General features: G+C 37.7%; 1 long non-coding RNA gene across 3 annotated transcripts; it reads right to left on the bottom strand.

The window, feature by feature from the left end:
- Positions 1-92: 92 nt before the first annotated feature.
- LOC102548754 (uncharacterized) lies at positions 93-27981 on the bottom strand. Of its 3 annotated transcripts, XR_015624804.1 has the most exons (6): positions 27880-27981; positions 25012-25255; positions 13825-13994; positions 5203-5280; positions 3124-3212; positions 93-376 (listed from the first exon to the last, which is right to left on the bottom strand). It is a non-coding gene; the product is annotated as an uncharacterized LOC102548754 (long non-coding RNA). The 3 variants fall into 3 exon arrangements; XR_015624806.1 differs by lacking the exon at positions 5203-5280 and having other exon boundaries at positions 27880-27975; XR_015624805.1 differs by lacking the exon at positions 13825-13994 and having other exon boundaries at positions 27880-27954.
- Positions 27982-27985: the final 4 nt, after the last annotated feature.

Raw genomic sequence — 27985 nt, forward strand, 5'->3', positions numbered from 1 at the left:
CAAAACTGAAACAATGTCTCAAGTGGTTGTGTAATTTTGAGAAGATAAGGGAAAGGGTGGGGTTTCCAGCAAATTTTCTAGCAGAGTCGTGAGTTTGGGATAAATTTTTCTTTATTTAATTAAAACCAACAAGAATAAACAAAACCATTAAAGGGTAGGAATACATAGTCCAAAACAATGACTTTGGGTCATTAACAGCTCTAGAGTATTACAAAGCAGAATGACTTTAGTCACTGTCAGGAGCAAACTTATGACAACTTGGTGGGTCAGATGAGCTATTCAAATCTAGTGCAGAGATTCTGAGATTCTTATGTTCAATATAAACGTGAGCATAGATGTTTCTCCTCCTCTGTCTATTCCTCTTCATTAACAGCATCTGAAATGGAGAAATCAGAGCAAAGCCACAGTGAATTCAGAACTTTGTGTATGAAGAGCAAAAGAGACTTCTCTGACATATTGACAAGCTTTGTACCCAAGAGTTGCCACTCAACTAGAAATGAAGTGAGTGAGGAGATGAGAATAAAGTGACTGAACCTGAAGCTAACAAGCCCTTCTCTGACCAGGAAGTGCTTTGTGTCAAGACGTGTGCATCATTGTCACAGGAAAATTGGTGGGCCTCACTGGGAGGAAAGATTAGAAGCTAGAAGACCTCTAACTAGCAGAGAATCTGATTTTGTTCTTTGGAACAGCGAATAGCAAACTTCCTGTCTCGTGTTGAATTGTACTGAACAGTACACTGGTCTTTTGAGTTACAAATGTTGAAGAATTGCTGTGAATGACTTTAAAAGTTTAGGGCCAGTGAAGGCTTTATGAATTTATAGAACTCTTCAGAAAGGCTCTCCCCCAAGTGGCAAAAATGACAAGATGTCTAGAACTGGTCGTGTGCAGATGGAAAATTACTTTCATTCTTAAACAAGTCAGCAGAATTTTTGTCCTGTTCACAAACCCAAATGGGAATGTCACCAGGAAGAAAATTAGGACACTGTCTGCATAGCCTTTAGAATCTTGTTCAGTTATAGTGCTGTGTGTCCTTGTAGGTGCGCAAGCTCGCATATCACACTACATGTTTGGTGGTCAGAGGACAACTCAAGGGAATTAGTTTTCCCTTCCACCATGTGAGTGGAGAATATGGAACTCAGATCACCAGCCTGAGGAGCAAGTGCCTTTACCTGCTGAGCGATCTTCTTGGGTCCTACCCGACCTCATTACACCTACCACTTAAAGTCTAACATTCTCTGTGCAGTCCCCTCCTACCCAGAAAATATGCAGAAATAGCAGTCTAATTGGTGCCTGGATAGCACATCTTATCACTGCTTTGTCCCTTCCTGATTATGTGTCCTTATTTTCTTAATATTTCAATGTGCTCATTGGCTAAAAAAAATGGAAATCTTGCCCTTGAAGAGCAGTTTTGAAGACTGGAAATAATAGCAGTAGTAGTGGTAGTACTAGGAGAAGTGGTAATAATAATAATAATAATAATAATAATAATAATAATAATAATCCACCCAGGCCAAGATTCCTTCTGCATTTAATGACTTCTGGCTGGAAGAAAAAACCAATAATACTCCACCCTCAAAAAACAAAGAAAAACCCAAAAATGCCACAAACCCCCACATTGTCTTATATAGCCATCTAGCTCATCAAACAAAAGCAGAAGCAAGTCCGCAGCCAGCATTTGTTCCATATCCAGCATTGAGACTTGAGTAAGAGTTGTGAGCAAACTAACAGGAAGGCGGTAAATATCTCCTCACAATTAGTGCAGACTATTTCATTTTATTTTTATGAAGCTGGTTCTATAAACCAGGATTTTTCCTCCTGGGGTCTAGATCAGAGCTTTCCCATGTAATGTTCTACAGTGATGGGAACACTCTGTCACACAACATGGTCCCTTCTCATCATCAGTATCTCCACAGCCTTCAACTGCCAATGCGAGTGATAGTCAGAAGTTCTAACCTCAGCTCACTTTACAAATCTAAATTAAGAAGCCATACACAATGGCAATTATTTTAGAAGACCATCTAGTGTAGTTGTAATGGTTTTCGATGTAAGCAGGGTAGGGGTCCCAGGAAATCTTAAACAGAGGAAGAGGATATGTTGTTGGACTTTATCAATGTGAGGTCCCACTGTCAGGGATAGCCTCTGCTCTACCACCTCAGTCATTGTTCCTACCTCAGCTGTCATGGCTAACTTCAATGTGTGGCCTCTCTTCTTTTACCTTTAGACTTCCCCCCTCTTACTTTGCTTCCTGGTGACTCCTAGGCCCTCCCTTTGCTAAAATCATGGCCAGTATGCTTTCTCCAGAAAAGATTCCTATAAATCTGAATAAAACTTGCTTTTCAATTTTTGTACTTTCTTATTAGAATCTGAAAGAATGTTTTTCCTTAAGGCTTTATACATTTCTGTACTGTACTACTCAAATTGCACAATTACAAACACACTGTACATAACTATACTAATTCGTAGTTTGTATATTAATGGTATTTTATATTCCAAATACTAAAATAATTATTTTCCTAGATGTTACATTATTTTATATAAAATTGGAATGCTTCATATATATAGGTTTTAACCTCTTCTTTTGATTTTAGCACTCTAACATAAGTCAAAGAAAATTATCTTTTCCTTCTACATCTAAAATAGAGTAAGACACATAAAAGACTGTATTTAAATTTATTTCCATAATGCTTCTTTGACAAATTCTAACTTTTCTTTACACATAAAATGCTTCAAGAGCCTATTGAGAGCCCATTTTTTAAGCTGTGTGGAAGAACTGGGCATTCTGATTCAGACAAGAGGCATCCGGGTAGGGAGCCTTATAGTAACATTCTCCCAAATGAAGCTAGGAAGACCAGAGATTAAGGTATAGCCGTGAACAGCAAACAGGAGCTTTCGCTTTGTCTATGCTTTTCTTCTCACCATTTTGTGACATGAAGAAAATCTCTTTCTATTTTGAATGACACTTTTATATTAAACTTTATTCATGGCTAAATTTACTGATACTTGCTCTTACAACATCCTAGTTGGTCTCCCAGACAGAGCAGATCCCATTTGAATAGCAACATGTAATCATACATCTATAAGTGCTTCTCATTCCCCAGCTGTGGCAATGGGAAACTCAGTTACCACATTAGATGGCAGGTATGGGACGGTGGCTTCTGCACTCTTCCCCCACAGGGTCTTCATAGAGCCTCAGGAACCTTTCTAACAGAACTCTGAAAGAAACAACCAATTGACTGTTTTTAGTATATGGCATATGATATGTGTAATTTCATTGGCATATTTAAAATTTTTTTCCCAAATGAATTCCTTCTGATATAAGGTTACAAGCTCCACGGCTTAAGGCAGCCTTTGTCCTCATTCAGGGCTTGGTTCTGGGAAGTGTGGTAAGTTTTTCATGTCTCTTCCAGGAGGCCCTTCGAGTTTTCATGAATACACAACTTTTGGCAGCCTGCCCTGGAAAAACAGAACTCTTCACACATTAGCTGAGACATCCCCACAGACTTGACCAGACTACGTGAGACATCATTTGTATTAATATTGCTACAAAATACAGGTTGAAAATGGTTCTCATTGGTGCCTCACTATAGACTAATGGATAGTATTTTTGAGGGGGAGGGGTTGTTTTGGTTTGGTGTTTGGTTCGCTTTTGGCTCCTAGTAGGTGAGAATTTTTCTACCAGGATCTTGCTTCATTTCTCGACTATTTTAGAAATGGATTTCAGATGCTGCTCATAGTTCAGTCTTAGAACACAGAACTACAGCTAACCTTTCTGATCATCTAATTTGAAAGCTAAATTGAATCAGTGAATTTCTAGTTGTATGAGCCAATCTTTTAAATATTGATCCTAAACACAGATACTGCAATGTAGTGTCTGTTTGCTCCTATAGGATAGGAAGCTTCTACAGAGACACTGTGTTTTCCTGCTCCAAGAGCAAGAGTAAAAGGAGAGAGAGTGAGACAGAGAGAAGAAAAGGGGGGTGGGTAGAGGAGAGGGGGATGGAGAGGGAGAGAGAAAAAGAGAGGAGAAAGGGAGAGAAGAGAGAAAGGAAGAGGAAGAGAGAGAAAAGAAAGGACAGAGGGAGAGAGAGGAAGAGGCAGGACGAAAGACAGAGCGAGGGAGGCAGGCAAAGAGGGAGGAAGAAAGAGAGGAAGGAGAGAGAGAGAGAGAGAGAGAGAGAGAGAGAGAGAGAGAGAGAGAACAGAGAAGAGAAGAGAAGAGAAGAGAAGAGAAGAGAAGAGAAGAGAAGAGAGAATAATGAAAGACTAGCTACTGAATGTTGCCTTCCTTCCTTTCTACCGTTCGTGAGGATCTCTATCTCACCAAGCCAGTAGCTTGTGTTTTGTCTTTCAGTTTTCTGAAGATTTTATCATGTCTCCCTCACCAGTCGAATATTGCACAATTAGCACATTTCTGAAAGCCCCTATGGCCATGTCCTCAAGCTTCCTGTCCAGTTCCTGGAATTTATGCTGGAGAACCTCAATCCTGCTGCTGCCCATGGTTTTGATTCCAGCTCGGATTCTGACTACCCAGGCATCCTCACTCCTTGGCGAATACCTTTTGCTACTTGTGGTGATGTTTCCAGTCCATCTTGAGGAGTCATAAAGTGCTATTAAAACAGTCATCCCTCTTAGTCTGTCCTGGGGAATCATCACACAGTGTTACTATTGTCCAGCCGTTAAAGGCTGAGGCGGAGGCTGAATCGGAAAGTTGGTTTTAGCATCCCAACAGGGCCAGGGAAAATAAATCCCTGTGTGCAAATGTGGCTGGGTGTCAAGCAGCTGGAGAAGCAGCTGTGAACAGGATCCAAGGGAAGATTATTTGGGTGAGTGTGCATGGCTACCAGACATCAATTTCATTTGACTAATATGTTCTTTTCCATCCAATTGAATAGATTATTGCAGTGTCAAATAAATAATATGTTGCCACATTTGGCCCAACAAGAAAAAATACTGTGTATCAATAAGCAAGTGTAAGACCACATGAAAGCCAGACTGTGTTTGAGAAAGCAGGGAACAAACACTCAGGTATCTTGAAATGCTGACATTTTTCTTGTCAAAATGTTCTAGGAGCCAAGTTTGTGGGGTCCCTGCTGCTGTGACAACATTCTGGTCTCTGAAGCTCATCCAATGCAGCCACAGTCCCAAATTAAACCTTAGGTGTTTGTAAAGGCAGCCCGCAAAGGTGGGACAATGGCTCATTACCCAATTCAGAATGCATTCAGTCAACTTCTCTGGCATGCTTACTCGTGGTCAGGCTCAGACAAGGCCGCTGGAGACAGACTAGGAAAGGAAGTGGAGGTTAAAATGGAATTAAAAAAAAAAACTGTACATAGAAGAAACTCCTGAGTTATAACCTCGAGTTGAACATAGACACGTATGCAGGTAATTCTTGAACCACACTGTCACATGCCCCCCTAGAAATCTAGTTAACATCTACAGAGATGAAGATAGCAACAGGCCAGTCCCTAGTAGGGAGGAGTCCATGAAGATGATTTCAAATGGTGACGGCATTTGGCCTCTGCCTCAAAAATGCTGTTCTAACATAATGTTATTTTCACAATATATGAAATACACTGCAACAGATTCACCAAATCTTTCTCATTTACAAGTGGTCGTTGCAGGATTTTATAAGGGGACTAGAGAAATGCTAAGAAAAGAAAAGATGAGGGTTGTAGGTAACACCATGGACCACTTTACAATTACTGGGTGATTCAGTTCTCATATCTTAGTGCTACCGGTACTATTAATTTCTTATAAAAGTAGAAATCAAAAACAGGGATGTTAAATAAATTATCCAAGGTCACTCTGAGAAGTCAAACACCAGACTAAGTGGGCTAGATGCACTCAGCCACTGTTTTCTTGCAAAAGCTTTGCTCTCAGCTCTGTTCAATTATCTCAGGTTAGAGGGTTGAAGAGATTAAGGACCCAGGATTTAGACCATGTAATCTTCTCTCAGAAAGATCTATCAGATAAAGTACAAATTATGGTCATTGTCCCAGAGGCAAGGAACCATGTGCACAGTATATTTAGGAAAAGCAAACGGAAATACTGCACACAACACTGAGTTGAAATTTATTTTCTAGAAATTAGGAACTACTCGTAGAAAATATTTTATGAGTTATTCATGAGTAAAGTTATTGATAGCTATCATCTAAATGAGCTCAGACAAGGTAGTATCCAGGAACAAGATATTCTGAAATTTTAAAAACTGATTATTCTTGGAGATGAGAGAAATGAAAGACCAGTTCCCAGAATTTTCACTCTGAGTACTACTGTACTGAAATTTACTAAAGATAGCAACCAAGATGAGAAATGCAGATTTGGTTGGATTCGTGAATATATATATATATATATATATATATATATATATATATATACATATATATATATATATATATTTGACTGCAGTGAACATTAGACATAGAGGTAAACAGAGCTCCAACAATTGTGTGTCAACCATTACAAAGACTTTAGGATGAAGGCACTCTAGAATCTCACTGAAAAGATGAAGAAGCTAGGTCACAGGAAATACAAGACATTTTCCACATAACTAAAAGGTCTTTCCCGGGGATCCTTCTCTCCCTTGTTAGCATTTTCCATTTCCAATATTTCAAACTTTTGTAGGTGGGGTTCCTTCTGAACATTTTCCCACCTATTCTTGGAAGAAGAAAGAAGAAATATCGTCTGGAAAGCAGGTGAGAGGAAGGGAGGTCTTCTTGCACTGAAGAATTGCTACATGGTTGGTTTTCCACATCTAGCGCATGCGCTCTTGACTTGTAGCATCTTTCAGGTCTAGCTTTGCCTCATTTTCATTCCCAGTGCCATGTGACGATAGTGAAACTTGCTAAGGTGGTGGAGAGGAGTCCTTAACTTCATATACCTAGAGTACTTGTTCCTGGTGCAGCTGTATGTTGCAGAAATATTAAATAAGATAATAACAATCAACATCATGAGAATGGCAGAGGTAACTAGAAGATTAATTGTCCCTATGTCATTATGTTCTTTATTAGTTTAGATAAAAATGTTAGGAGAAGAAAAAGGTGAAGGGAGATTTTAAGTTCACAGAGCTTGAGCAATTGGAAAGACAACAGTACTGTAGCAATCTGAGGAGAAAACTTGGACTTCCCAGAGTCCTAAAGCTAGACAGACTTCTTCCTGTGAGACACTAGCAGCACTCTAACAGATTTATTTTTAAAGCATGTGTTCTTGTGATACAGGGGTAAAGGACACAGAAACCTGCTGTTTGGGTTCTCAGTGCCCTGTTCAGGACCAGCAGGAGGCTGGACAAATTCTAGAAGATCACTGGAAGCATGGGACAGCTTTTGTCTGGACTTGTAAAATCAGGGAGAGGGAATGCCTGAAACATAAAAGACCAACTTGGACCATCTGGTTCTGTAACAGTCCCCCATCAACACGTCTGCACTTGATGAGACCAATAGAATAAATGAGGATAGATGTGTTTCCCTCCTGTCAACAGCCATACGCTGAGAAAGATAAGAGAAGCTTTTGAAATTGTAGAGATCTTTTGGCTTTAACTATTCCAGAGGCAATTAGTTCCATATGGGAAGCAAATCCATGCGGATGGATTTAACTATCCATTCTGTAGCTGCTTATCAAGAGGCAGTATATTCTGTAACACACACACACACACACACACACACACACACACACCAGATCTTGTTACTATAACACTTGTGTTACTATGACTCCGTCAATGCTGAACAGCAACGAACTAGCCTCACATCTCTGATAGTCTGTGTGCCAACTTGTTGGAAAGGAATTAATTAATTATACATAGAATCGATGTTAATAACAATAAATTGCTTTTCCAAATAAGCTGAATTAAGTGATGTTACTTTTCAGAGGTTCTGAGATGCTTAAAACACAGCATCCCAAGAGCCAGGATTTCCTCTTATGACGTGGTGAAAGCTAAGCCATTTACAGAAAGGCTTTCGCAGTTCCCATCTGTGATGGCTAATATTAAAGAAGAAAAGTTTATTAGGAAATGGAAAATTCATTCCCCTAACACTCACAGGCTTTTGTGACGATAAGCTTGCTGATGAGAGCTTCTGCTGATAATTCTTCTTCTGAACAGAATAAACAAGATCTTGGCGGGTGGGAGAAAGAAATAGAAATAAGAAATAAAGCATAAAAGTGGTCAAGATAAAAAGAGGAAGGAGAGGGGAAGGAAAAAAGAAAAAGGAAGGTTGAGGGGGAAATCCAAGCAGCTCGTCCCTTTTCCACTTATTTCAGTTGGCCTGGAATGCAGTATTCTTTGGTGACCACACACCCAACATAACGTGAGGGGAGGGGTGCTGGAGTGGGAGGTGGCAGGAGCTGGCTTTGACAGGTTAACACAATTCTCAAAGCCAACCAACCTCAAAACCCACCGGTTTGGTGAAAATATCCATAGGACAAACCTGTGGCCTTCGGGATTTGGCAAAAAATTGAACCCATTATTCAAACATTTTTGTGCTAAGCCAAGTGCTGTGCATTTTGTCAGGCAGTTCTCCCTTAATTTCCAAACCCATGTGTATTTCCCAGGGAATGTGAGCCATATGTTTTTAATTCATTTACATTTAAATCATCATAATGCTGTTTTGCTGAGCTATTTGATGTCCAAGAAGCCTATGAGGTCGTTTACAAGCCCTTTTAAAGGCTTTCTCCTTTGAACCTGCAAGTCATGGTTTTCCTGTACAAAATGTGAATTAAAATAAAGGAAGGTTATAGTTTCTCTTCAAACTAAATTCCTCTGTATTTAAATGGATAATAATAATGACAACCATTAAAATAATGTGATCTCAGAGGCAACCTTGCATATAAATTCAGGGGGGGAAAAAAGCTATCAGTTGGGGAAAAATATGTTCCAGCTTTTCTAGTGTACAGCATGATCCTAATGGCTGGTCCCTTAGATTATGTTGAGAAGATGATTAACTTTTATAGCCTCCTTAGTTTCCTAAAGCCTGGACTAATTTCTTTCAGACATTGATTGCATTCATTATAAACAATAATTGTAGCTCTTTTGACAGATTCAATAGCTATAGATAGATTAGATACTAGATGATGATAGATGACAGATATAGATGGATAGATGATAGAGAGATGGCAGATAGATACATAGATGACAGATCGATAGAAAGATGATAGATAGATAGATAGATAGATAGATAGATAGATAGATAGATAGATAGATAGTGATGGATGGAAAGCTAGATGATAGATAGAGGTAGATGATAACAAATAGGTAGATAGATGACAGGTAGGTAGGTAGATAGATATATTTAAACAGGATCTTTACACATTGATGGAACTTAAAATTTACTGTGTAGATTAGGCTAACCTCAAGCTTGTGATAATCCTTTACCTCTACTTTATGAATGTGCAGATTATAGGTCTAAGCCACTACATGAAGCAATCCTATAATATTTGTAAAAGGTTTTGGAAGGTTGTAGGGCAGAGTTGCCTGGGCACATAAGACTAGAGATTTTTATGCACTAACACAGAATGATTCACCATTTACCGAACAAGTTAATAAGGGTCAGACACCACATGGAGCACATCAGACACACAATCCGATTTCATGTTTCACACGGCAAAGAATGCTTCAAATCTCTCATGATTCATTTTCATTTTGCAGATAGAGAAAGTAAAGTATAAACAGTATACAACTCATACCTGATTTAAGGAAACATTCTCAGATTCACAACGCTGCCATGTAAAGGCAGCCATGAGAGTGCAAAGTTCATACACAGAGGCTACGGGTTAACCGCTACTCATCTAGTTTCTAGGTTGGCCACTACGTAGGACATGAAGAGAGTAGAAAAATAGAAATGTCTTTTGTTCGTCAAGATGGCTTACATGCCAGGAAAAGTGAGAAGCTTAAAAATGAACAAAATATTTTGCTTTCACTTAGAAAGGTCTGAGTCTATGTCTAGAAATGTGTAATTGTCAATGGAGTAAAATTTTGTCCTATAACTACACCCTATAAAGAAATCATTAGAACAGTAGAATGCAGCGCTCAGTTAATTTTAAAGGCTCAATAACACATGTGTATCAATAAGACAAATCCTTTGTCTTATTCAATAGTCAATAACAATAGTCTGCTTCATCCTCTTCCTCCCTTTCCTCCCTTTCCTCCCCTTCCTCCTTCTTCATTCAAGACATGGTGTAGATGTGTTGTTTTCTTGGAAGAAGACCTTCATAAAAAAGCAAAGGATGGATTTAGAAATACTCAAAGTCCAGTGTAGCTGATGCAAACTTTCTCTCCATAACCCAGTGTTAGACGAAGGTAGTGGTCTTGGAAAAAGAATTGATTATTGGGGTCCTCAACTTTCCATTTCTACAGTCACTTTTCAACATTTGGATATTCAAACAAAGCAAATCCCTTTTTGTGGTATTTGATGAAAACTCAAATTTCTTTCCATCTCCCAATGTAATGTCTATATACCCACAGACATACACATCCTGTCATTTATAATAAACACTAACTTAATGGTCATGTAAGCAAAAATGCTTCTTTCTGAATGGCCATTTCAACATTAGAATGATTTTACAGTGGCTTGGTCTGTCTCCATTGACACTGAAAAAGTGTTATAGTATACTGACTTCCCAAGAGGAAAAGAAGAGGGAGACTTCCCAAATAGAAAAGAATTATAATTTCTTACATAAAAGAAAGTCTTCTTTTCTAATTGAAAAGTAAACGTCCATCATCAATGCCAGTGTTAGATTAGTTGAGGACAGAGCAATCCACTCAACAAGTGAAAGGACCCCAAATGTCTGTCCCCCCCACTCAAGATTCTTCTCACTAGTTTGAATTGTGCTTACTCCTCTGAAATGAATTTGTTTCCCATAGGGCTTTTGTAACTTAGAACTTCAGTTTTGAAGGGAGAATATTCTTTGAGGTGATTATTAATATGTTGTCCAAAACTAGCAATATAAGGAAGAAAACTACATCAACTAGATGATATCCTAGTTTCCTCTTCTAGAAAGTTTTCGTGGAGACCACTATAGTTTTAACCTTTATCCGGGTGGATTCATTCAGATTGCCGAATTACAGGAGGGAGTGAGTTTTATAAATGCTCATGAAAAAAGTTCATGAGGTTTGCATGCATGCTGATATCTACATGCATGTACACATGAAGAAAGAATAGAATTTGGTAACATTCTCTTGAGTTAACAATCCATTAACAACAATTCCATTGTCTCTGAGCTGGAATGCAAACCAGCCTCAATGAATGATGAGTCAGAGGGCCTAAAACATGCTTGTGAACTCTTTAACATGACCTTCCTGTCTCCTTTATTAGACTTTACACAAACAGAAATACGCTTTACTAATAATATGTAAGGCTGCTTACCACAGGAGAATACCTAAAATTAAAAAAAAATCATTTTCTCTTGCACATTGCAGTTCTTTAGGAACCTAGAATAATGCCTGGCCACTTTATAAAAAACATTCGTTTGAAGATTCTAAAGACGTAAGGACAATTTTGGGTTTTAATTTGGAAAGGGCACACAATATAGATATTTTGGTCATCTGTTACCCTTAAATGGGCTCTACAGGCATGCTGTTTAAAATGAGGTCGATATCAATTTTAATCGATTTGCATTGAAACAGTGATCTTCCAGAATTTAGGTGGGCATCCTCCAGGAGGATGAAGATGTTGCACGAAAAAGGCTGAGATGCCTCAGTGGGGGTGGGGACGGGGTTGTGGAGCTTCTGCCTCAGTGCTGCATGCATTCAAACTCCAGACTTCCTCATCATCGATTCTCCCTCAGGTCTCTCTCTGTCAGCCTGCTCAGCTGGAGTCACAACTGCCAATTCCTCAAAATCAATCTATTGCTCTTCCTCCCCCACTTACTTATATGCACATACAGATACGTATAGGTGTGTCTGTTCATCGATGTGCACAAACACACCCTATTGGTTATGTTTCTCTGGAGAACCCTGACAAATAGAAACTGGACACAGCCATAATTAAGCTTACAAATACTTTTGGACAGCTCTTCCTCACGCAGAGTTCCAGGGGAATGCAGGAGCTAAAGCAGACTGTTATTTTCCCATAGCTCCCCCTGCAATCCACCACTCTACTACACCTGCTTCCTTCTCATCTCAGTACATGAGATTCTGGGTGGCACTTAGATGACTCTGTCCTGTCTCTCAGGTTGCTATGGCCATGGGGTGAAATTCTGTGGCTCTAGGACCCCTTGTTCACCTCACACATATTGATCATGCTGTTCTTTTGGCTGCCTTTCTTCTGAGAAGCTTCTGTTGGACAAACTGTTTCGTATTATTTCATACTTGCCACACATGTTTGGTTTGGGAGTCAAATCATAGAAATATAAGAAAAAACATTCCAGAAGAACCATGGCTGAGTATTAAGATAATAAACATTATTTTTTCGGGTTTGCTCCCTTTTGAATGGTGTCAAATAACCTACATTGACATTTTTAATTGAAAAGAAGTTATTAAATTTATGAACTTGAAGAGAATTTGAGATATAAATAGAATTCAAATTTAAGGACATCATTGAAAATTCTCTCCAGTGAACATGTCTGGTCCTCAATACCACTCTTAATTGCTCTTGATTTGATTGTACTTCTGATGTTTTTTTTTTTTAATGTTTGTCACCAAAAGTATTCAATGGATGTTTCCTAATGTGACAGACCTTGGAGAGACAGATCTCTGTGGCTGACGACTCTCTTCTCCAATCATGGGATTTGTTCCCATCACCCTTCAGCTGCCTAAAGAGAGAGTTACAGGGGCTTTAAAGAAGTTTCTAGCTGTGCTTATCCCTTAGTAGATGATCAGTAATTACCATGTAGTCTGTGAGTTACATGTTTGATTTCCATAGCACATGGAAACGTGATGAACATAATAAAGTTTAATAATTATATATGGACTGGATTGTTACAAAGTCAAACTGAGGAATGAGACAAAACTGAAGAAAGGGGCTCTTCTTTATGAACAATAGTATCACCAACTCAATAAAGCTAAAATGATCGTGTATGTCCCTCTAAATAGAATGTATATTCTATTTCTTGACTTGGCACATTTATTATCAAAATAAATTCAAAAGCTTGGATTACTTTATTTTATTGGTGTTTTTTTTTGTTTTATTTTGATTTAGTTTTCTGGCTTTTGTTTTTGTTTTTTGTTTTTTTTTTTGAAAAAGAGAAACCACATATAAGTGGGCAGGTAGGGAGGTGGGTAGGATCTTGGAGAAGCTGGAAGAAATGAAAGAATATAACACTTTTCATAAGAAAATTAAGAAACCTTAATGTGTTATAAAAGAACTTTAAGTGCTTACTGTTATTCCTATGTCTCCATCTTAGATGTTACACTATGGAGAATGTCCTCAATGCCAAAAAAAAAAAAATCCAGGGATTTTGTTTTACAAATGTCCATCTTTTATAAAGCAAGACAGACAGAAAGGGGGAGAGACTGGAGGGAGGCAGGGATAGAGAGAAGGAGGGACGGACCAAGGGAGGGACGGAAGAACATAGAGAGTAATAAAACCAGAAATTACATAAATATTTTGAAACTTCATACACAGTAATTCCATTTAACTCTACAGTTATACAAATATATAATAGAGTTACGCAAATATGTAAAACATCTGCTTATGTCACCGCAGAGTTGCACAACACATTCTGTGATACTTCCTCAAATCATTTCAAGAACTAAGGCTGAAGTGTTAAAGTTTAAAATACATTCTGAATAACCTTTATGGGATATTTTACTATAAGAATCTTGAAGGCAAGAGTTAGTACGTTTATGGATATTGCACATGTAAGGGCCCTGTAATTTATATTTGCTTTAAATACCTGATCAAGCATCCGTATGTCAACTTGTTCCTATGAAGGTCAGAATAAACAAAGAGGTCCCAAAGTTAAATGTTCAAACACATGAAATTATTGATTCTTCTGGAGTCGGGGGTATCATTTATCTCTCAAATGGCATCTGGAGTCCTTGGACCAAGCATTCCGATATGTCACTAGACATGAATTGGTACAAATAAGTTAAACCATCCAGTAACTTGCTTCCAGATTGAAAAAACAGAAATGAAAACAAAACAAAACAAAGCAAAAGTCGAGATTTGCATTGTTCATTTCTTTATGAAATGGCTAGATTTTCTTTAAGTTAGCAAAGTATTAATTAGCAAATGTGTTTATTCTGATTTTTTAGTTACATAGGAGAAAGAAGGCAACATACATTGCTAGGGTGACTAACGACTGTCTCTGTTAGTTTTTTGGTAGCAGCGGGCTAGGCACATTGGTTCTGTCAGACTTCATGTCTATGCTAGCTAAGATCTGCTTTTAAACATGGCTGCATTACAGTAAAATCATCATGACCAACACCAACAATGACGATAGCAATAATGGTCAAATTTTTCTGTTTTCAGGACACTATTTTAAAGTTACCTCATGTGAACATTCTCAGAAAATCGTTAGAAATTGCATGTCATGGCTACTGTGAATCTCCCACTTTACACCGTAGAAAAATCAGAGCAGGGAAATCTTGATCTGACAGCCTAAACTGCTGAAGCAGGCTGGCATCCAGAGAGGCATGAAGCAGGGGGGGGGGGGTGTCCCACAGTTAATTAAGTACAATTGGGTTCAGCTGAAAAAGAGCTGTGACTAGGTCAGGTGTGAACAGCAATGCCAAAGATTAGTGAAGGCAAATTCAGTTCATAGCTGCTCCCAATCTAATAAATCAATACAGCTAAGTTGATGATGACTGTAGTCAACAGAATCCAAACGTTATGAATTTGAACAAAAACCTATCAAATGATTTCCAACAAGTAGAGTTCCCTTGAGTGGACACAGCTTGATGATTTTTTTCCTAAAGTGAAAACCAAAAAGACCACATATGTCCTTAAGTCCTGGAGACATCAAGCAGGAACTCTAGAGTGGTCCAGTTCCACTCAGGGACATCAGCTAAGTCCCACTATTTTCAGCTCCTCTGAAGTTTCCCACACCTTGTGGACATATGAAAGGGCTTAGTATTTGGGAGATTTTATTACCAAATCATAAATATTTTATTTACCCAAACCAGTAAGACAGGAAGAAATGAGGGGGGAATTTGGGCAGCTTTCTGAGGAAAACCTTGCCAAAGCCCTATTTGCATTATTAACTCTGCACAGAGCTCAAAAGTACTTTTGTTTTAAACGCTTTCCTCTGTGGGAAGATGGCCATCACGTATGTGGTACAGATAGAGTCATCTGCCAATATCCGGGTTTAAATCTGGAAAACAAATAGTCTAACAAGCTTGATTTGGTAATATCTTCATGCTAGCTTCTGCCTTCTGCTTCTTAGGGATCCTGAGCAGTGAGATCAATAGTGCTGCTGTCCTTAACAGAGATGGCTCTCTGCTGTCAGGCATCTTCCTTGAGATGTTCTTTATTTCCTACGAATAACAAAACTTGTCTTTCTTCATTCTATTAAAATATTATTTCTTTTTTTTGAGGTTGTAGTATAATTAAATCATTTTCTCATCCCTTCCTTCCTCCAAGCCCTTCAAATACATCTCTTTTTTCTATCTTTCAAATTCATGGCCTCTTTTCTCATTAATTGTATTATATATATATATATATATATATATATATATGTGTGTGTGTGTATATATATATATATGTGTGTGTGTGTGTGTGTGTTTATGTATTAATTATATCACTATGTACATATATATATATATATGTATATTCCCAAATATATAAATACAACCTGCTCGGTTCATATAATGTTACTTATATACGTGTGTTCAAGGTTGATCATTTTATATTTAGCAACCAATTTGTGTGTCCTCGAGAAATAATAGTTTTCTCAGCATCCTTTAGTTGCCGATAGTTCTTGGGGAGGGATTGAAGCCTCATGTGTTTCCCCTTGTTGATGTTAGCATATCTATTGTCCTTGTTCAACTACTGTTTAGGCAGTCATGTTGGTGAGATTTCATTAGTGTCACTTCTAATATGCCTGAGAGACACAATCTCGCAGCAAACTCCTTTATCCTCTGGCTTTTACAATCTTTCTAATCTCTACCCCAAAATGAATTCTAACCTATGGTGCAGGAGTATTACTGTAGATGTGTTCACTCCTGAAAAAAAAATCATGGTGTGTGTCATAGAAAATGCTTCTAGAATAACTGTTTCATATAGGGTTGAATAATTTTTTTCAAGTGCTGTCTCTTACTGACGGTGCAATTCTGCCCACCATCCTTGTGGCTAGCATTTCTACTGAAGATGTTCTTTTTGTCTGTTTCTCCACAGTCTCCATATTGGCTTTCATAAAATGAAACCCCATCATGTTATCACTGCTTAAGAACCAGCAACTTCAGGCCTCAGGGAAGCTTAGCAGTGTTAATTTAAGTTGCTAACAAATTAGATTTTATTATTGGAAAATCACGAGGTTTACTTAAATGTTTATATATTTCTGTCTTGTAATAAAAACTAAGAAAGCTTTGCACTTCAAAATTAGGAAATAAATAAAAGGAGTCGCTTACAGAATACCCAATAATCATAGTGCTTCCCTGGCCCACACAGACCTTTTAGTATATAATGTTTGTGAAAGGGTAATTGAAATTCAGATTATCTAAAATAGCATGTAAATCCCTTCACGATCAAATTCCATTTTTCTTACCCATCACCAACCACAATACAGGTAAGCTAGCCGTATAACCTCATGCTATTCCTTGAGCAGAACAAGCGCTTAAGTGTATGGTGTTCTCTGTACTGAAAGAGATATCATCAGCTTCTTCTCCACCTTAGATATTTATTGAACAAGTTTCTCAAGTGAAGCTGGTCTTCCTATGCGTCTTACTAGCCACCACACATTTTTTTTTGTAAATTGTGAACTTTCTGAGCACAGAAATTGGGCTTTCTTCATGCATGTTTTCAAATGTCTTAAATGTACTCTAGGGTTCTCATAAACAGTTGCTGACAAAAATACATGACAGAATACCAAAAAGAAAGATTGAAGTCCCATTTATAAAATATACAAATACTTATCAACATAAAATGTAATTCTACTTAAAAATAAAATACTTATTTTATGTATGTGGTTATTTTGCATGAATGTATGTATGTGCACCACGTGCGTGGCTGGTGAACACAGAGGCTGGAAGAGGGCAAGCAATCCACTGGAACTGTAGTTACACATGGTTGTGAGCTGCCCTGTGGGTACTGGGAATTGAACCCTGAATCTCTGGAAGAGCAGCCAGTGTGATCTTAACCACTGAGTCCACTCTCCAGCTCCCAGAACTTTACTTTTTAAGAATTTTATTTTTATTTCTTTCGGTAATATTAGATTTTAAGTTTCATTAGTAAATCACATTCTGTATATGTTAAGTCAACTTCTTACTTGCAGGACAGCATACGCTAAATGCAAAAGATTATTAATCCATAACCTCTAATTGTTCGTATCACCACTGTCAAGGAGCATATTCTCCTAAATGCAAGCATAAGATCCTTCTTTTATGTATAGTTGCTGAGAAATGAGGATCATTCATGTGACACTTAGGACTATGTAGATCCATGGAACTTAAACAGATTTTTAATCTATTGATGTATCAAGCAAACATTAGTGAACTAATTAGATGATTAGACTAGAAAGGACAGACTCTGGGCTATCCTAGGTTCCATTACCAAACTGGAAAACAGACAAAGGCACCTAGACAACAGCAATCCCTTACAGATATTGCTCAATTTTAACTACTATGTGGCCTAACACAGGTGTCCTCAGAGTGCTAGGTTCCAGAAAGTGTTTCAAATTATTGAAGGTCCCAAGGAGAACGTGACTATGCAGGTTCTATCTGACAATATCTGTTTATTGTATTCTAAATTAAAACACAGAAAATTTTCATCACAAACACACATACCAGAAACCCTCAGAAAAATAATTCCATTTAGGCTTCTGAGACACTGGAAAACTCCATGACATACTTGTGGGGAAATGAGAATGAACGTGGAGCATCAATGACAGGATTATTATGGAAATAAATTTGACCTCACAAGGCTTCTGATTGAGACTTGGGGACTCCCAGGGTTTGGTGCTTAGTTAAAGTGCTGCTGACATAGCACAGTAGGTACAAAACACCAACCTTGTTGAATCAATCAGTCAGGGATTGAGTAAGCTTACAGACATTGTTTATGAAACAACTATCTTTGACGAGAGATCGCCAACGCCTGTTTCCTCTTGTACTTTTATTGCCATGTCAATCCATCAATTTCAGTAACTGGCCAATAGATTCTAAAAAAGAAAACCCAATATCAAGGGGGAAGTTCTGTGAATAGACAACTGCCTACCATATTTGAAATCTTATTGGGATTAAACAGTGAGGGGAGATGTGGAGAGAGTAGTGGAGGGTCAGTTCAGTGAAGGTTCACATTTAGCCCTCGTCAGCGACTAGACCATTGTTTCTTGAGTTTCTACTCAACTTCATTCTATTACGTGACCTTGTTAGAGAACCGAAAGCACACATTGGTCTAGTGTGGATATTTGTTGTTGAGTTTCAAAGTCATGTGCTTCGCAGAGAGAGCTTTGATTCTTTCACAACAGCTCTTATTTTCCCTTAGCTGGAGTCTGTTTTCCTTTTCCTCTCCAGACTGCTTAAATGTAAGAGAAATGCCTAGACAGGCATGAATAAGTAACAATGCTTTGTATTTCTAAGCATTATATATATATATATATATATATATATATATATATATATATATATATATATATACTTAACCTGACACTAAAAACACAGAAAAATAATATTCTGTTTAACAAACAGTGCAGCTGTTCTTTGGACAAAAATTTAAATCTATATTCTTTTTAGATATATAGAGTCTAGTCTTTTTAATCTTTTTTCATTTTTGTTTCTTTTTTGCTTCTGCTCTAAGCATTATATGTGTGTGTGTATTATATACACATACACACAAAATTTTTAGCCTATTGCTCATTTCAAGTAGATTAGAGAGTCAAATAAATCATTCCAGTAGAGAACAATATTAAAATAAAATGTCTGTTGGGGAAACAGGTTTTCCATTTATTAATATTAATTTTTCACTTTACCATATGTTCTGTTCATTTTTCCACCTCTGTAAGTCAGGGCTCATAGAATGCATGTGTTTTTCTGAAGAGCTGGAAGAATGACGCTATCCACTCCGTGGTCAGTTTATAACCTTCCCATTCCCAGCCCTCTACTCTGATTTTAACTCAGTCCCAGGTATAGCCATATTCTGGTAAATCCCTTAAGCAAGAAATACTGTAGCCAATTCAAACAAAAGAAAGGGAGGGAGTGTTTCTTGAAAGGCAGCTATGCCAATGGGAAAAACGAAATCAAATGCTTGCCAATACTTTGTGGCCTGAGGGTTAACATAGTGTCCAAGTAGAACTTATAAAATGAGCCTTAATAGCAAGGCATCACAGAATAGGGAATGAAACAATTAATTGTAGGTGCTGAAGTGTTTTCCTGTCGTGCGTTGTATAGTCTGAAAGTCAGAAGAGCACAGAATATTTAAAATCAGTCCTGTAAACATATTATAAAACCAGATTGCCATTAACAGTGATTTAAAATACAAGTTGCTTATGAGAAGATGTACTTTTGTACTAAATTCCATTACCTGAGATGATACGCTGAGACCTATTGACATTGATCTCTGTTGTCTTAGAAAAAAATCTTTCAATATTGTTAAATAAGTGTGAGAGTGGATCACAAATCAGTTTTCACACACAACTTTGTTAAGTAATCTGTCGGATTAGAAAACAGACCGCAAAGTATGGGCTTTTACAGTTGGTAATAGTTCCAGAATTTTCTCTTTGTAACCTGTATTATACCTTCCTCCTTCTTCTTACAAGTACTTTCCATAAAAATGTTCAGAGGTGTAAGGAAATAGACACTCAAACAGTAAAAAGAATAAGAGTACCAGATAAAGGAAACACAAACGTTTCCACTCTCTGAAGCAGTTGTTTGGGATCACAGGCTTAAAACCCCAGGGTATTCTACTATTGGTTAACTTTGTTATTTGAATTTAAAACATAATTACAACATTCCCCCTTCTATTTCCTCCCTCCATCTCCCCCCAAGTCTCCCCACCCTTGCTCCATCTCATTTTCTTTCTCAGGTCTAGTTGGGTTTATGGCCCAATAGGAGAAAACACATGCTTGATCCTGGAAGCCTAGAATTCTTTTTTTCATTGTCTCATTCTTTCCCTTTGTTATTGTTACACACATAAATAAATAAATATCATTTAGTCCACTTAGTGTTACTAGCATGTATAGGATTTCTGACCTGATCAATGGCTTATTGAATAACAAATTATGGTGCTCACTCTTAGGGAAGACTAGTTCTGTGCTAGCCTTCTTTCTTTAGGTGCCTATAGTTCTTTGTTTAGGGGTGAGATTCCATGATGTTTCCCCTCTCATGTTAGGACATCAATTCCTTAGATTTTATATAAGCAGCCATGCCGTTGAGATACTGGGTGAAGCTTTACTGTCATGTATTTCAAGGGAATGCATTCTCACCGCAGATTCGCTGCTCCTCTGGTTCTAATAATCATTCTTCTCCTAGTCTGCAATTTCCCAGGTCCTTAGCTATGAGAATTGTCCTGTAGATGCATCTGCTGGACCTGGGCACCCAACCATCAGCTGTTTTCTCTGTTTTGACCAGGTTTTTTTTTCTATAATGGTCTCTGTCTACTGCAAAGAGAAATAAGTTTCATTGATGAGGGGGTGACAGATCCACTGGCTGTGCGGATAAGGATAAGTATTTGGAATGGAAGAATTACTCTGGTTTAGTCAAGTAGCAGCTTGAGATTCTTCTCTAAGATCCATTACCACCATTAGTCCTGGGAAATTGGCTTGGTTTCCAGGATCAGGCATTTTTTTTCTCTTATTGATTGGGTTTTAAGTCCAATTAGACAATCATCGGTTGCCATCAAGATATGACCCTCATTAGCCTCCCCTCTCATTGTCCCTTTTCCCTTTCTAACCTCTGTCATTCCTTCACATTTTCTACATGTGAAGATTTGAAGCTAGAAGCCTCAGATGAGAGAGAACTCTAATTTAAAAGCAGGTATACAGAATATATTTGGGTATTACATGGATGTTAATATTATTACATAATTTTCTTGGGGTTATCAAAGGCTACTCTAGACTAATGAAGTAATAATACCAGTAGCTGTTTATATTTGTGAATACCATTGAGACATTCAGCCCTCATAATAATTCTGAAAGGTAGAAGTTGAGATCTGAACCCAGATCTTTCTCCTTCCAAATGTTTTATTCTTTGTACTAAGCAGCAATATTTATCAACCAGGTAAGTTTCCGTTTCTGAAACAGTAAGGGCAACACACACCATGTCTTTCTCTTGCAGAGAGCAACACACTCTCACCACTACGTTTCATAAAGCAACCTTGTTGTGCTAGGCTTTTCTTGTATTTGATCTGTACTTAGACTTGAATCAGGTGATAACAGCATTTGGTGACCCTTGTTGTCATTCAGCCATAGCTTTAGAAGTTGATGTTTTTCTATTCTTTGACCAAGATTACCAAAATGGAACGAAAAAGCTGTGTGAGAAGCTAAGTGACTAGGTATATTACATCAGCGTGACTCTCTTGTGAACGATCTCTTCCTTCGAGTCCTGGCATTTGGTCAGTGTCAGTTTGCCACTTGCTTCTCCATCTGACAAGAATTGGTACTGACTGAGCTGGAAAGCCAGTAGGAGATGATGGTTAAGCTATTGGTATGTTAGTGGAAAATAAGATTCAGTTGTGTCATTTAACTTTTTATTTTAGTGTATAAAATAATTTTTGTTTGTACTACAGGAAAGATAAGCAGCCAAGTAAAAGTATCCTTGTGAAGGCTTTCACTAGGGCATTTAATGGTCTGAAATTCTCTCAAGGGCTAAAAGTAAAATTTATTCAGTTGACATATTTTAAGCCAAGAAATTCTAATATCATAATTAGCTGTTGTTATTGAGTTCCCATGAGCAATACAGATAACTATGGAACGGCCTTAGTAAAATCTGATTGGGAAGGTTCTAGAGACCCTCTGGCAAACCACAAACCATGTCTACCTCCAACAACTCTCTTAAGAAGACATGATAGATTGCTTTGGAGACTGCAGATCTTAATTACCTAAAATGATCAATTATAAGATTGGTTGATATTTTTAAGTCAAATTGGAAATCGGTTACATGTGAACTGTAACCAGTGGTTAAATTTTTAAGTAGTAGGAACACCATGAGTCACATAATCCTATGTTGGTGCAGTCCAGGTTGGCAGTGTTGTTCCACTCTTGGCGACATTGCTTAAAATAGCTTTGGAATGTCACTTTACCAATTCTTCCTACATCTTCTTCCAGATTATGCCAATATAAGCAAAGACAAATTTGATCTTTTGGAACTTTCCAATTCACTCATAAAAATATTGTTGGTGGCAGTAAATGCAGTACAGGTTATTTACTTAATTTATGTAAAACTGAAACTGGCGTGTGTCTACAAAACACAATTAAGACTTCCTCATATAACTCAAAAACGTTTTAATGAGAAAAAATACAGAGGCTGCCTAAAAGCAATATGATTTTAAATAAAGATAGGATTATATAAAGTGTCTATTTCAAAGACAATAACTGACAAATATATGAAGTCTAAGTGAGCAGCCCCACTTTCAAATGAGCATTTGTCATAGTGGAATAATGTACCACTGCAAACTTTGACAGTTCAGTGCTTTTCACTTCAAACTACAGGGAAATGTACCAGTTCCTAATTTATATGAAAGGTTATGATAAAAATTAATTGGTAAGTTTCTATATGAAATATTTATGACCTTGAAAATATGCTCTTAAAAAAACCATCATGATTGGGATGAAAAACAAAGTTATAAGGATACAGGAAAGGTTTTCAGCAAAACTACCTCAGCGTGGACATATTAATACTGTTTAATATGGGTTGTTTTTTAAATGATGATATTAAGAAGAAATAACAAAAAAGAACATAAACAGAATCATGACTGGAAAAAAATTGACTGTATTTTGAAAGACATTGAAGATGAAGATTCAGTTAACTGTCCAAGGGTTTGCTACACTCCAAAGACTTACACAAACATTAACCCATTCAGTTCTCAGGGGAATCTTGAAGGGCTCATAATATCACATTAGGACTGAAGAAACAAAAATCAGAGGGGTGAATAACTTCCCCTCTATTACGTCACTTCAGCTTTGTGGCTAACAGGCCAACATTCTAAGCTGTATCACTAGGGGAAAGCCAAGGGACGATGGAAAACTAGAGGAACGGAATACAACATGAAGATGGCTTCAGGCTCTACTTTCTTGAGCAGAAAACGCTGACAGAGTATGACTCCATTGATTCCAGCAAAAATTCTATCAGAAAAAATAAAAAGAATATGGCAGATCCAAAAACAGTGATGCAGCTTCCTTGAGGAAAAATGAGAACCTTACGGAAGAAAACAGGATGAATTGGACCAGTCCCCTGTAGCCTAGCCCTTCATAAAGTACCATTCAAAGTCCTGAATCCTCCTTCTATGGTCACCTGTTCTTCATTGGGCAGAGATGTACTGTTGTCTCTGATGTTCTATGGACTTTTAATAGTGAGCTGAAGATCCTGATTAAAGATTCTCCCTCAGTTGGCTTTGCTAACTGTCTTCATGCCTAAGTTTGCATATCACTCTGTTTTAAAAATTGTGCTTTGTAAAAGCAATCCCCACTAGTGATTTTATGCACATTATTAGTCTCAGAGGAGCTCAGCCAATTACTCTGTGAAAATAGGTTAGATAAATTAATGATGCTAAATTATAATAAAGCACTCTAAGATTAATATCTAATGAAGAAACTGTCTTCTTCAATTGTAAGTCAATAATGATTGCAATGAGCATTCAAGGTAGATATTTTTACAGATTGAAGAACTGAAGCGATTAATAATCTTGTATTCATCCACAGGCAAAAGTGGCACTGAAACTTGAAAACTTGAATTTAATTGTACTATGCCAGACTTATAACACCTAATATTTCAAAACTTGATCTCTCTCTCTCTCTCTCTCTCTCTCTCTCTCTCTCACACACACACACACACACACACACACACACACACACACACACACACACATGTCAATATGTTATATGTTCTTTGTAGCTGTTCTAAATACACAACATGTGCCCACACTTCTACAATGGTCTTATTTATCACCCAGCCTTTCATTTTGCTTTGGATGGAGTATTTGTCTCATCCATGACTCATGCTGACATTTAGTTCCTTTTGTAATGGCATTACTACAATGGGGACTTTCATGAACATTCTACCTTCACTGGTGGTGTTTGTACCTTTATAAAACTAAGGATGGTCTCTTCTTGTTTCCCTTCCGTCTTCATCCATAAAATGACAAGAAGGCCCTTGTAAGAGATCATCCCCCAGATCCTAACCATCTTAGACTTCAGAGATATAAGCTGATAATATTCTGTTTATTACAAATTAGTCTCAGGAATTCTCAGAAAATGAAATTACAAATTAAAATGAATTTAGATACCTTTATGCATATGTCTTGCTTAGGAATTTCACTTCTGTGACAATCCAAACATAAGTACTCCATTGGAATGGAGCAGGTTTCTAAGGAAAGCTTAGAATCTGCTCAAAGTTGCAGATTTATTACAGTGAGTTTATCATTTTATATTTGGTTATACATTTTTATTCTATTCTTTCTTTTCTGGTTTGAACTAATTAAAATTACTGCCATAAAAGGAAGAAATCCCATCATAATATAATTCTGTTTGTTCCTCACATCTGATGAATCTTGTTACAATTCAGCTCAGTAAGAAAAAAGAAACCATCCAAGGAGAGCCTGTGTTCCCAAATTCAAAACTGAAAAGTCTGTTCTCTTCCCTTATATCCTTTCCCCAAGAGTACAGGATATTTTTTTCTTACTGTATGATGAGCACATTTCTTTCAAATTACATTATATAAATGCCATAAACATGATATTTATAAACCTTGTTTTTAGCTTAACGGTGAATACTTACTGGTAAATGAAGGAATAAACTAACTTCCCAGAGTTATTGTATGAAGATGAAGAAAAAACATTAATTTCTTTGCCAATGGAAATCAGTGTGCAGAAATAGAAGCTCTTGTTGATGTGCTGTTCTTATTTTTCCAATCAATATTAAAATTAAGGAGAAGTAATATCACATACATTCTCAGTCCAGAAAAGCTTCCCAAAGTTTCTGGACTTCATAATTTTGGCAGTTAACAAACACTTCATCATCCCTGTGGGAGAGAAGAAGAGAGAAAAGTGATTCACCTCTCATATTAGCTTTAGGGGATTTGCAATTCACATAATTGCTGAAGTCAGTGGGAACAGAGAGAGCAAGTTCCAAAGACACCAGGCTGGTCATAGCCTAGAAGTTTCCTTTGGAGATCTCTGCAACTACTGCTGTTTGGGGTGCTATATTCACGCACCGTGATACTCCAATTTACAAAGGACAAGAGGTTACAGCAAAGTTCTTAACTGCTAAAATGTCTGCCAGAAGAAAAGAACTCTGTGACTAAAGTTATGCAACTTAAAAATTTAAGAAGATACTGCCAGCAACTGTCTTACTCTTTCTAGCAAATGTCACAATGGGAGGGAGGTATCCCACAAGTACAAAGACACAGAAAGTACTCTCTCAGTTTGATCTGAAAGGGGCTACCCAACACTATGGGCTGTCTGGAAACAGATTGCAACAGGGTAAGGGGCAAACTATGAAAATTACAGCTCCCAGGCCCCCATCTCTGTTTAGCAGTGCCAACATACCTAGCTGCAGGAGGGGCTATTCATCTTGATGAAGGTCTCTACTCTCAGCAAAGGGAGGGCAGTTCAGGGGTGAGAGGCAAGTGAAGATACAACTCCCTGCTGTTTCTACTGCTACAGTGGAGGAAGAAGGATCATACTTTTGGAATCAAATGGGATATATCTTTGTCATCTCCATAGTCAGAGCAATTCCCAGAAAAAGCCAACTTTGAATATGCAAATATGGGGGCAGCATGGTTAATCAGCACATGCACAGTGCAGGGGATCAAGCCACCACACAGAGCTTATTCAGAGAGCAGAGTCTGGGCACCTTTTCCCAATCCATGATGCAAATTGCTTTCCCAAAGCTGGCTTCATTATTAGGAACTAACTCTGTGTGAGTTTGAAAGGGCTATCACCTAGGGGCAGTGACCTGTCTGATCGGCATATCAGCTTGTCTTGGTGCTGAATAATGCACACTTCCATTCGTGTTGTCATTTAAATATCTTCTGGTATTTAACTTCCTGCCACTTATTTGCTATATTTAAAGTTAAGTTCTTCTCAAATAGTGCAGCTATCATGAGTAATTTAAATGTTGAAGTTTTAGGTTTCTAAGGAAGATGATATCAACCTCAGTCACTGGGAAAGAGTCATCCTGGAATCTGGGGCAGCTCCCTTCACCATTTTCATAATTCTTAAAAGATCTTTGCAGTATGGGTTCTGACGAGCCTTAAGGGCATTTCAGTTTTGTAAAAAAAAAAATAGTCTTGGTAATTAGGAAATGAACTAAGTTTTAAGACAATTATTTAAAACTTCAATCATGTTAATGGGATTTTTAAAAACCCAATAAAGACATCACCCTTATTTAATTGCATTGTCTATTGGTTTATTAAACACTTTGTTGATTGTGTCTTTCTACACAACAGCCTGATTCTAAGTGACAGTAACCATCCAAAATAAGGAACAGAAAAACTCAGTGTTGCTAAATACACAATGATAGAGTTTAAAAAAAAAAAACCCGACAATATTTCTCAGTGATGTATGTTCTCAGACACTGCTCTGTAATTGTAAGATAACCTTATACATTTCAAGTGTATCTTTAGTTTAGCAATGTTTGCCTGGATTTGGAACCCAAAGGCACCAGTGACTCTCTCTTCATGAAGTGATGCTCACTGCCTCTTCATGCCACTGCACTGAGCCAGAAAATGAAGGAGACGAAAGTATTAGGTTCGATGTTCATCCAGCTGCCCTCCCAACCCCTCTCCACATCCCTTGGTGTTCTTAAGTTACCCATAAAATTCCCCTTAAATAGGAATTAAACAATAACCTTTGTCTCATAGTTCAAAGTCTAAGAAACCAGCTCAAAACTACATATTTTCTGAGGCAACAGTCAGGTTTTGAAGAGACCAGGACTGCTAATATCTAACACATACTTTCTCTCTAATGAAATAATCGCCAGAAGGAATGATACAGTTAGACTGATGAGTAAGAGAACACCCACAAATAGTTCAGTACAACGTAAGACCACGTGAATTCTATTTCTCCCATACTACAAACTTACAAGGCAGAAAGAAGGGATTTTTAAATTATACTTGGCAAGAGTGTTATGTTGAACTTTTAAAATCTAAATCACATTTGGACAAAGTGGGTGACATAAGTAAATTAATAATTCATCTCAGGGAAAAAATATCACACCAAAGTATGATTTAATCACAAAGACAGTGAGACCACTGTTACGTTAAGCAAAACCAACAGTTAGTGCATCTAGCCCAGCACAGACCTTTTGATTTACAAAATTAATTATAACAATGAGATTAAGACGTTTCAAGCTGCAGACCGCTGAAGCCAACTTTGCTAGTGCAGTAGCACCCATCTAACTAGAAGCCTGCACACTCACTTTTAGAGCCTCCTATTTCCCTCTTAGTTTAATTAGCTGCTAAGCAAGTACCATAATCGAAAGTTGTGTTCCTGACACAAGCTGTGGATGCACATCAGTTCTCTGAAGGATTCACAGTGCCCCTTGCAACGATATATCATAAATGGCCCTTTAACAATGCATTTGACTCCAGTGTAATATAGTTACGTTTATATGTTAAATAGTAAAAATAGAAATGGGGCCCACATGAAGCTCTGAATTGTCCTTTGGATCCCAGTCCACGGACCTGTGGGGAGCGGGTGTGGCGGCAGTCCCAAGATGGCGCCCAGGACTGCAGCTAAGTCTCATGACT

Source organism: Rattus norvegicus, chromosome 7 (assembly GCF_021556685.1).
Source record: "Rattus norvegicus strain SHRSP/BbbUtx chromosome 7, alternate assembly SHRSP_T2T, whole genome shotgun sequence".
Taxonomy (NCBI): Eukaryota; Metazoa; Chordata; class Mammalia; order Rodentia; family Muridae; genus Rattus; species Rattus norvegicus.